Source organism: Bubalus bubalis, chromosome 18, assembly GCF_019923935.1.
Source record: "Bubalus bubalis isolate 160015118507 breed Murrah chromosome 18, NDDB_SH_1, whole genome shotgun sequence".
NCBI lineage: Eukaryota > Metazoa > Chordata > Mammalia > Artiodactyla > Bovidae > Bubalus > Bubalus bubalis.
The window spans coordinates 84,636-94,261 of NC_059174.1; the positions used below are offsets into that span (position 1 = coordinate 84,636).

Genomic DNA, 9,626 nt, shown 5'->3' on the forward strand with positions numbered 1-9,626 from the left:
TGGTAAAGAACCCACCTACCAGTGCAGGAGATGTAGGAGACATGGGTTCAGTCCCTGGGTTGGGAGGATCCTCTGGAGGAGAGCATGGCAACCCATCCCAGTATTCTTGCCTGGAGAATTCCATAGGCGGTGAAGTCTGGTGGGCTACAGTCTGTAGAGTGGCAAGGAATCAAACACCACTGAAGCGACTTAGAATGCACACACCTTGATATCAGGTATACCCAGCCCCTCCTCCCTAAATAGACTCCACTATCACATAAGATATATATTATCTGCCAGAAATTGGGGGAAAATCCTAATACCTCTTTGTGAAAGACTATTTTTTTCCCTGCTAAGCATTTTGTCTAATAGTAATTCTATGTTCATCCATGTGAGAGGAACCACCAAACTTATTCTACAGTGTCTGTAGTGATTCCCTGGTGGCTCAGATGGTAAAGCATCTGTCCACAATGCAGGAGACCTGGCTTTGATCCCTGGGTTGGGAAGATCCCCTGGAGAAGGAAATGGCAACCCACTCCAGTACTCTTGCCTAGAAAATTCCATGGATGGAGGAGTCTGGTGGGCTACAGTCCATGGGGTCACAAAGAGTCGGACATGACTGAGGGACTTCACGACTTCAATAACTAAATATGTTGAGAATATTTTCACATGCTTGTTGGACATTTGTAAATTTTGTATCTGATTTGACCTTTTGTCTTTATTCTTTCTTTTCTGTACCTTTTCTTTTCACTTTATTGATAATGTTTTTCATATACAAATATTTTAAATTTTGAGGAAGCTCAATTTAGCAATTTATTTATTTATTGTCACTTATGTTTTTGTTTCCCTATCTAAGAATCTACTGCTAAATTCAAGGCCATGACATTTAAGGCCTGTATTTTTCTTGTAAGAGTTTTATAATTTATGCTCTTTCATTCAGGTCCTTGTTCACTTTCTGAGTTAATTGTTGTATATAATATGAGGTAAGTGTCCAATCCCATAATTTTACTCATGAACACCCAGTTTTCCTGGCATCATTTATTTGAAGAAGAATCTATTCTTTCTCAAACGAATATTAAGAGAATCATAACCTCAGAAGCACCATGATGATGCTGAGGTACATTTGGGAGAAATCAGAGCCCATATAGGGCACAGCTATCCAGTCAAAATGTATTTTGAATCTTCCACTAGTGAGAAATAAGCTTGTTGTTATTGTTGTTCAGTCACTAAGTCATGTCCAAGTCTTTGCCACCCCATGGACTGCAGCATGCCAGGCTTCCCTGCCCTTCACTGTCTCTTGGAGTTTGCTCAAACTCATGTCCATTGAGTCAGTGATGCCATCCAACCATCTCATCCTCTGCTGCCCTCTTCTCCACTAGCCTTCAAGCTTTCCCAGCATCAGGGTCTTTTCCAGTGAGTCAGCTCTTCATCTCAGGTGGCCAGCACTGGAGCTTCAGTTTCAGCATCAGTCCTTCCAATGAATACGCAGGGCTGATTTCCTTTAGGATGAACTGTTTTGGTCTTGCTGCCCAAAGAACACTCAAGTCTTTGCCAGCACCACAATTTGAAAGGACAGTTCTTCGGCACTTTGTCTTCTTTATGGTCCAACTCTCTTATCCATACCTGGCTGCTGGAAAAACCATGGCTTTGATTATATGGACTTTTGTTGGCAAAGTGATGTCTTTGGTTTTGAATATGCTGCCTAGTTTTGCCATAACTTTCCTCCCATGGACCAAGTTCATTTTAATTTCATGGGTGCAGTCACCATAAGGCAATGATTTTGGAGCCCAAGAAAGTAAAATCTTTCACTGCTTCCACTTCAGCTCCTTCTGCATCAAGTTATTATTATTCTTAACCTGTGTCCTTAAAGCCAAGATGGGTGGTTACTGAAATTAGTGAAAATATCATCCTTTTCATAAACATATTTTTAGAAAACATATCATCCAAAATTTCTTTTTAGATTCAGTAATAAATATAAACATCTGAGAACATTCTATATTTGAAAAGCCAATGGAAGCTGTTTTCTATCAATAGAATCAATAGTGTAAATATAAAATAAAGTTTATAGTACAAATATTGTAAAGTACAAAATAAACAGTATAATTATAGTTTAGCAGCCATATGTTTAGAAACATAAGACTATATATATATATATATATACCTTCATAAGAAAATTTTAAAAATTAAATATGGATTAATAAAAGATAAATCTATTCTGTATAATTTCCTCTTGTGGATTTATGTATTTTATATCCACATAAAATTTTTTTAAATGGTGTTGTTTATTTCTTAAGATTAAATGAGTAAAGTTTATAATACAAATATCCTAAGTCTTCAGGGAAATAATATACAATCAATATACCACCTGGGACAGAGTTCAGAGTTAAAATGTAATTAGTTGAACTGCAGTCATCAAGGCAGTACTTTAGTTAGGTTCTCTAGTTTTCAGTCATGATGGCATACATTTGTGATAAAGTTTGGTGCCAGAATTTACTTTTCAGGCTTAATCTTACCTTTGGTATCTCTGAGTTTTCCTAACAGGTTGGAAAATCATAAGATACGAAATAATTAATGAAAAATACTGGGCACTTTTACTACCCTTTTCAGGTGTGTTTCTATTAAGTACTAAGCAGCAGCATTGCTAGAGTTCATTAATCTTAGCAAAGAGTTCTTCACTAAATGACTCATAAAATTTCTTCTGTACTTAGGTGAGTTGACTCATGTCTCTTTTGTTTTGCTTAAAAAGAAAATACAAATATCCAGTAATCTTTGTAGGAGACAGACACATGTGTAGAACAAAGTGTCCACAAAGAACCACTTTTTGGCTGAGAAGGTTTATGGAGTTATATTCCAATTCTTTCTTTCAAATAATTTTTATCCTAGTTTTCTCATTGGGTATTCACCATAAAGTTGGAAATGGAGAATTCTCATTTTGGCAAAAGGGAGAATTATAACAAAATGGGCCTTGTCTTCAAGATTTTCCTGTAATTTTCTAGAAATAAAGTGACAGTAACAACCATATTTATAAATAATAGGAATATAACCTACAGTAATTGTGAGTGATAAATATGAAATTTTGTATACAGAGGGGATGAAACAATGAGTCATGTCTATAAGAGTAGGTGATAAAATAAAGCAAACATCATAAGAAGGAATAAAATGGGGAAATAAATTATAAAGAAATAGGCATGTACTATATAGCAGAGGTTGATAAATCCACCTTCACTAAATAAGGATGTATTAAGTGATAATGAGGTTGAATTTATAGATCCAAGCAGTTTTTGGAAAAGTCATACTGAATAATGTTAATGTTTGCTATTAACATTTATTTGGAATCTTAAAGTCACTGTTATATTAAACAATCATGGAAAATTATTCTCATAATCTTGCACGGGGCATTTTAAATTGAAGGAATGTGGCTGGAATAATATAGTCATAATCAATCTTTGCAGTGCTGAGACCTTACAAACTATTGTTACAGAGGATCTGTTGTGGACATGGTCTTTGAAAGATATCTTTCTTATAAGTTCATCATGTGGGAATCAGAGAAAGCTATAGTGTGGTGAGAAAACCTAGAGGAAAATAAGGAAATATGCATCTTAAACCAAGTGATCTAATGAAATTCTACAGTGTTTCTATTGTGTGGCTTCTAGAAGAAGGGATTTCTGCATTGTCTTCCCCAATGTGTCCACCAGTTGATAGATGTCCATGCTTGTGCTGGATTTTCACAAACATATCAGATGTTTGAAATCATAACAATTATTCATAATTCTAATATATAAAAAGGTAAATATCTGTTGTACCATGTATGACAGCATTTGAATTCATTATTAAAGTATCTAGTTCCAATCTAGTGATTTAAAATTTATATTCATATTCTTATCTTACTATAGAGGAAATGCATTGTGATCAGTAGTAATCAAAAAATATTCTGGTGTCCCATTCGAAATAGGTGTTTTCCAGCCATTTTTCTTTGGAAGAACTAAAAACTTAATTCAAAACGGCAGAGTATATATTTGATCCATTCTGAAGCCTATATGCTTTCTCCAGTACTTTCACAGTTCTTATTTTTGTCACCAAAATTCCAAAATCTGCTACAATGGGAAAAAAAAAAAAGAGTTTTCTGTTCAATATTGTTTCAACTATTATCACAGGAAACATAGCACATATTTTGTTTTGAAACTTCTGATGAATAATACAATTGGCTATGAAGAATACATTTAAATATTTTCAAAATTAATTCAACATAAGTGAAAAAGTTTAGTATGTCTTGTAGCATAGCTCCAGAATGGGTTGAGAACTTGGAATAACTAGGAATATGAAGGGAATTGAAAGGAGATAGAACGAAGAAAATATTATATTAACTGTTTTGCAGAGATGTTACCATTATACAAATTAGCATATAAGTTAATTGTCTCGTAGCTCAGGAGGTGAGGCAGGTAAGAAACTGTGGAACCTAATGACATGTTTTTCTCTAATACATGCAATTGGATTGACATATGATGACATATCATATGTCATATCATGTCATATCATATCTGAGTTTTCACAAAGCTCAGAGTCACGCAAAGACAATGTGTCTTGAAAGCGGCGTCAGATAATGAATTTTATTATTTGAAATAAAGCAGGATCTAATCTGTTTTAGTTCTTTGTTTCTGAAGATCATACACAATGAAGATTATTGGCTGTATAATTGACATATAAGTGAACATTAGCATTTGAAATAAAATAGAAGTATAGCATTTACAGAAACATTGTAAACAGAGACCCAGTGAGCTTCACAACACATTTTCTATTCTCTAGCCTATTTCAAAGTTTAGTTTTTACTCTTCTGGATCAACATTGATATTTTGTCCACAGGAACCAAGCAAACCAGAGTGCTGAGGTCACTTTCATTCTCTTGGGCTTCTCAGAATATCATCAGCTCCAGCTGCCCTGTTCCTAGTCTTTCTGACCATCTACAGAGTCACTGTGCTGGGGAACCTGGGCATGATCCTGATCATCAAGTCCAGTTCCACGCTCCACACACCCATGTACTTCTTAGCCCCTTATCCTTCGTTGATTTCTGTTACTTGACAGTAGTTACACCCAAGCTACTAGAAAACTTGGTTGTGGAAGACAGAACCATCTCCTTCACAGGATGCCTCATACAATTCTTCTTTGTCTGCATATTTGTGGTGACAGAGACATTCCTGTTGGCAGTGATGGCATATGACCGATTTGTGGCCGTTTGTAACCTTCTTCTCTACACCGTTGTGATGTCCCAGAAGCTTTGTTCCTTGTTGGTGTCTGCATTATACTCTTGGAGTATAGCCTGTTCCTTAATATACACATACTTTTTATCAACGTTATGCTTTTGTGGGACTAAGTTCATAAATAACTTTGTCTGTGAGCAAGCGGCCATTGTTGCTATTTCCTGCTCTGACCCTTACATTAACCAGGAGATCATTTTAGTCTCTGCCACATTCAATGAAGTAAGCAGCCTGATGATTATTTTCACCTCCTATGTTTGCATTTTTATCACTGTCTTAAGGATGCCTTCAACTGGGGGGCACCACAAAGTCTTTTCCACCTCTGCCTCCCACCTGACCACCATTACCATCTTCCATGGGGCCATCCTTTTCCTCTACTGTGTTCCTAACTCCAGAAGTTCATGGCTCATGGTCAAGGTGGTCTCTGTCTTTTACACAGTGGTCATCCCCATGCTGAACCCAGTGATCTACAGCCTCAGGAACAAAGATGTGAAAGAGTCAGTGAAGAAATTAATCAATATTAAATTGTTCTATGATAAAATGTAAAGCTAGAAAGATTTTTTGAGAGTAAGAGTTTCTCAATAGCAAATCGAATCATGAACCTATTTTAACCTTGCAAGTGACAGGCCAATTTCTGTTCATTATTTTATTTTATTATAGTAACTTGAAAAAAATAAAATAAAATTTCAAATAAAAATAGAAATAAAAGTCTACTTAAACTAAAACTTTGATACAAACATTGAATTGTACTTTTTATTGTGTATAATATCTGACCTTGTATTTTTCCTGGTTAAATTTCAGTTTAATTCAAGTCATGTGAACTGTAGGACTCTTAAAATGGTCTGAAGAGTTATAGCCTACAATAAGGAAGTTTACGTCTTAATGTAAAACTAGTACGTTAAGAGCTACTCAGCATAAAACTCTTAAGTATCTTAAGACTTTATTAGTTCCATAAGAAACACTTTGGCTTTGGAAGATTCCCAGGCAAACAAAGACAAATTTGAAATATATCTAACTTAAATAGTTCATAATGTGGTATAGTTTAAATATAATTGATAATATAACCAGGTATAAAATATTTTCTATGTGCTAGTGCAAGAAAATGATACAAATGTTGGAGATATAATGTATACCTATCACTTGTTTTTCCATATACATCATTGTAGTTGTATATTTTAAAATGTATTTATCTATCTCTTTTACTAGAAATTTTACTTAGATAATTTTCGATTCATTTTAAGTTACAGTATCTTTAAACCAGTTCTCCCATGATAGTATAACAACCAAGAAAATGATTATAATTTAGTGTACAGATTTCAGTAAAGCATTAGCTATTTATTCATGAAAAAGAAATATTTATGAACTCCAGTAGGTTGCAACAACAGCTATTTTTGAAATAGTGACTTTACTGAGGCAGCTCTGCTGATATGCAGCAGGTCACTCCAGCTTCAAGGCTGAGCTAATCAAACCAACTAATCTTCAGTCTACAGACCTGTATGTAAACCATACTCCTTGGACCATTCTTATATTGAAAGCAATCAAGTCCCTGTTTGGGTCTCATATATTAACTGTCCATCACCAACTCCCGGAGTTTACCCAGACTCACTTCCATCGAGTCAGTGATGCCATCCAGCCATCTCATCCTCTGTCATCCCCTTCTCCTCCTGCCCCCAATCCCCTCCTCACCCCCCCCCCAACAGCCCAGCATCAGAGTCTTTTCCAATGAGTCAACTCTTCACATGAGGTGGCCAAAGTACTGGAGTTTCAGCTTCAGCATCATTCCTTCCAAAGAAATCCCAGGGCTGATCTCCTTCAGAATGGACTGGTTGGATGTCCTTGCAGTCCAAGGGACTCTCAAGAGTCTTCTCCAACACCACAGTTCAAAAGCATCAATTCTTGGCTAAACTCAAAGGCAAGGTTTGAAAAGTTTTGCTTCTTCTTCTTCTTTTTTTTTTTTTTTAAGTTTTGCTTCTTGTAGAGCTGTTATGTTCTAGATCAGGGGTATAGGGTGACATGAAGAAGTTGACTCAATATTTGTGCATGTGTGATGCATGCCTTCTCAGTCAGGACTGACATTGTGATGCCATAGACTGTAACCCCTCAGGCTCCTCTGTTCACGGAATTTTCCAGGCAAGAATACTGTAGTGGGTCACAATTTCCTCCTCCAGGGGAACTTTCCAATGCAGGAATCAAATCCAGGCCTCTCAAGATTGAACCAGAGTCTTTGGCATCTCCTTCATTAGCAGGCAGATTCTTTACCACTAGCGCCACCTGGAAAGCCCTGGCTCAATATTCACCAAAGATTAATTAAAACATTTACCTCATCAAAGATATTCTTTCTTGATAATTCCAGGTAATTCTATAGCAAATAGCAGAGAATCCATGACTATGACTTGTTTTACCAAAGGTTTTAATAATTGATGGGTCATTGGATTGCTTTAAGCAAATGACTGACACTAAATATAAGAACTTGCCTTTCCTCTTTGTGTCTTACTAGCTGGTTTTAGAAAAGGCAGAGGAACCAGAGATCAAATTGCCAACATCCGCTGGATCATCGAAAAAGCAAGAGAGTTCCAGAAAAACATCTATTTCTGCTTTATTGACTATGCCAAAGCCTTTGACTGTGTGGATCACAATAAACTGTGGAAAATTCTGAAAGAGATGGGAATACCAGACTACCTGATCTGCCTTTTGAGAAATATATATGCAGGTCAAGAAGCAACAGTTAGAACTGGACATGGAACAACAGACTGGTTCCAAATTGGAAAAGGAGTATGTCAAGGCTGTATATTTTCACCCTACTTATTTAACTTATATGCAGAGGACATCATGAGAAACGCTGGACTGGAAGAAACACAAGCTGGAATCAAGATTGCCGGGAGAAATATCAATAACCTCAGATATGCAGATGACACCACCCTTATGGCAGAAAGTGAAGAGGAACTCAAAAGCCTCTTGATGAAAGTGAAAGTGGAGAGTGAAAAAGTTGGCTTAAGGCTCAACATTCAGAAAATGAAGATCATGGCATCTGGTCCTGACACTTCTTGGGAAATAGATGGGGAAACAGTGGAAACAGTGTCAGACTTTATTTTTGGGGGCTCCAAAATCACTGCAGATGGTGGCTGCAGCCATGAAATTAAAAGACGCTTACTCCTTGGAAGGAAAGTTATGACCAACCTAGATAGCATATTCAAAAGCAGAGACATTACTTTGCCAACAAAGGTCCGTCTAGTCAAGGCTATGGTTTTTCCTGTGGTCATGTATGGATGTGAGAGTTGGACTGTGAAGAAGGCTGAGCACTGAAGAATTGATGCTTTTGAACTGTGGTGTTGGAGAAGACTCTTGAGAGTCCCTTGGACTGCAAGGACATCCAACCAGTCCATTCTGAAGGAGATCAGCCCTGGGATTTCTTTGGAATGAATGATGCTGATGCTGAAACTCCAGTACTTTGGCCACCTCATGTGAAGAGCTGACTCATTGGAAAAGACTCTGATGCTGGGAGAGATTGGGGGCAGGAGGAGAAGGGGATGACAGAGGATGAGATGGCTGGATGGCATCACTGACTCGATGGACGTGAGTCTGGGTAAACTCCGGGAGTTGGTGATGGACAGGGAGGCCTGGCATGCTGTGATTCATGGGGTCACAAAGAGTCGGACATGACTGAGTGACTGAACTGAACTGAACTCTTTTGAACTGTGGTGTTGGAGAAGACTCTTGAGAGTCCCTTGGACTGCAAGGAGATCCAACCAGTCCATTCTAAAGGAGATCAGGCCTGGGATTTCTTTGGAAGAAATGATGCTAAAGCTGAAACTCCAGTACTTTGGCCACCTGATGCAAAGAGTCAACTCATTGGAAAGACTCTGATGCTGGGAGGGATTGGGGGCAGGAGGAGAAGGGAACGACGGAGGATGAGATGGCTGGATGGCATCAGTGACTCAATGGACGTGAGTTTGAATGAACTCAAGGAGTTGGTGTTGGACAGGGAGGCCTGGCATGCTGCGATTCATGGGGTTGCAAAGAGTTGGCCACGACTGAGCGTCTGACCTGAACTGAACTGAACGGGCTTCCCTGGTGGCTCAGATGGTAAAGTGTCTGACTGCAATGCGGGAGACCTGGGTTCAATCCCTGGGTCGGGAATATCACCTGGAGGAAGAAATGGCAACCCACTCAAGTACTCTTGCCTGGAGAATTCTATGGACATTGGAGCCTGGTGGGCTTCAGTCCATGGGGTCGCAAAGAATCAGACATGACTGAGTGGCTTCACTTCACTTAAATCATGATTAAGGCTTATAAGCAGAAAGTAGGGAGGGACCATGGGTTGTGGTTTTAATTCAACATATTAAATATTACATTTCCTTCCATGATTTAGAGATTCCATGAAAAGTAAATATTTAC

General features: G+C 37.8%; 1 pseudogene; it reads left to right on the top strand.

Moving 5' to 3' along the window:
- The first annotated feature begins 3,476 nt into the window (after positions 1–3,476).
- LOC102405933 lies at positions 3,477–6,905 on the top strand (annotated as a pseudogene).
- Positions 6,906–9,626: the final 2,721 nt, after the last annotated feature.